The following is a 1,537-nucleotide window of genomic DNA, read 5'->3' as shown; positions in this document are numbered from 1 at the left end:
GATCAAGTGCATGTGTGATGCCAAGGCAAATGTGGCGAGCTTTAACCCCTTAACCGCGGGGCGTCACTTTTGTGACGCTTGGGAGCAAGGGATCATACCGCGGGGCGTCGCTTTTGTGATTCTGTGTTATTTTGAATTCACCCGGGCTTTCAAGTGGGGGCTTGTATCATCTATCAGTACTGACAATGTCCAACACTAGTCAGCACTCCTAATCTCATCTGTACTCCCATCCATTGTTGACAATTTAGCCATTTCTCCCCGTTCTTGACTCCCCTCCCTACCCCCCCTCCATTACCCTATCCTCTCGCCTGCCCGGCCATGCTACGCTAAGTAAATCTTCCCTGGAATTTTTCACTGATTTCATCCATTGAAATAAGCCCTATGTCGTATTCTTATACCAAATAATATATACAAGAAAGAAATCAGGTAAGTGAGAGTGCCATACACCTGGAATTGGCTAATTATCACCTGACAACACCTCACGTGCACTCGTTCGCTAATTTTCGCTGTTTTTTTCCCCTTGAAATATGCCGTATAATCTATTTTCGTAATAAATATACATGTAAGGAGAGAAGGGAGAAGCCTAAGTGATATTTACATTCACCTGGAACTACCTAATTTATAATGTATTGTCTAGATTTCCTGCCAATCATATCAGTGCTACACAAAGCTGTTTCAAGATTTAACATTGGTAGCTCTGATTATATATCTCCTAAGTAGGCCTCTAATCTATTTTCGTAATAAATATACCTGTAAGGAGGGAAGGGAGAACCCTAAATGATATTTACATTCACCTGGAACTACCAAATTTATAATGTATTGTCTAGATTTCCTGCCAATCATATCAGTGCTAGACTTAGCTGTTTCAAGAAGTAATATTGGTAACTCTGAATAACCCCTAAAGCAGGCCTCTAGGCTAGCTGGCCTGGCAACTGCGTTATCAGTGTAGTCTCATCTTCCGAAGTGAGAGGATGTATGTTTCATCTTGCTGACTTCAAGGCCTTTTTTCACCCCCATGCAAATGGCTCTGTGACCTTTACCCCCTACTAAACCTCGTGTGGAAAGAGGTAAAGGGCTGACAATTGATAAAAGAGTGACTACGATCTTTCTATTGAGTAAAACAGTGCAAGTGGAATTGTAAATAATGTGTAAATAATGTGTAAACAGCAAGTGAAAGTAATGAATGTAAATATACGTGAACAATGGAAAATAGTTTTATAAGTTATTTCAAGTGACAGTGCATAACACTGTAAATAAAATAGAAATGTAAATAACGTAAATAAAATAGAGAACGTAAATAGAAATGTAAATGAGTAGTATTATAAGAATACGAGTATATACCCTAGGAGTAATGAAAGTGAAAGTTTCACTCTAGCATGTCTGAATGCTATGATTTATGAGAGTGAAGATGAAAGCGACATTCACTCTCAATGCCAGTATACAGGACGAGAAAGTGAATGCTACGTATTTTACTGAAAGAAATTGAATCCCTACAGTTACAATAAACTAATACTACCGAAGGAAACTTATGGATAAA

Source organism: Coenobita brevimanus, chromosome 58 (genome assembly GCF_032717465.1).
Source record: "Coenobita brevimanus isolate Jiangsu-jjx chromosome 58, ASM3271746v2, whole genome shotgun sequence".
Taxonomy (NCBI): domain Eukaryota; kingdom Metazoa; phylum Arthropoda; class Malacostraca; order Decapoda; family Coenobitidae; genus Coenobita; species Coenobita brevimanus.
The sequence above is the reverse complement of the archived record's forward strand: the minus strand, read 5'-3'. Positions refer to the sequence as shown.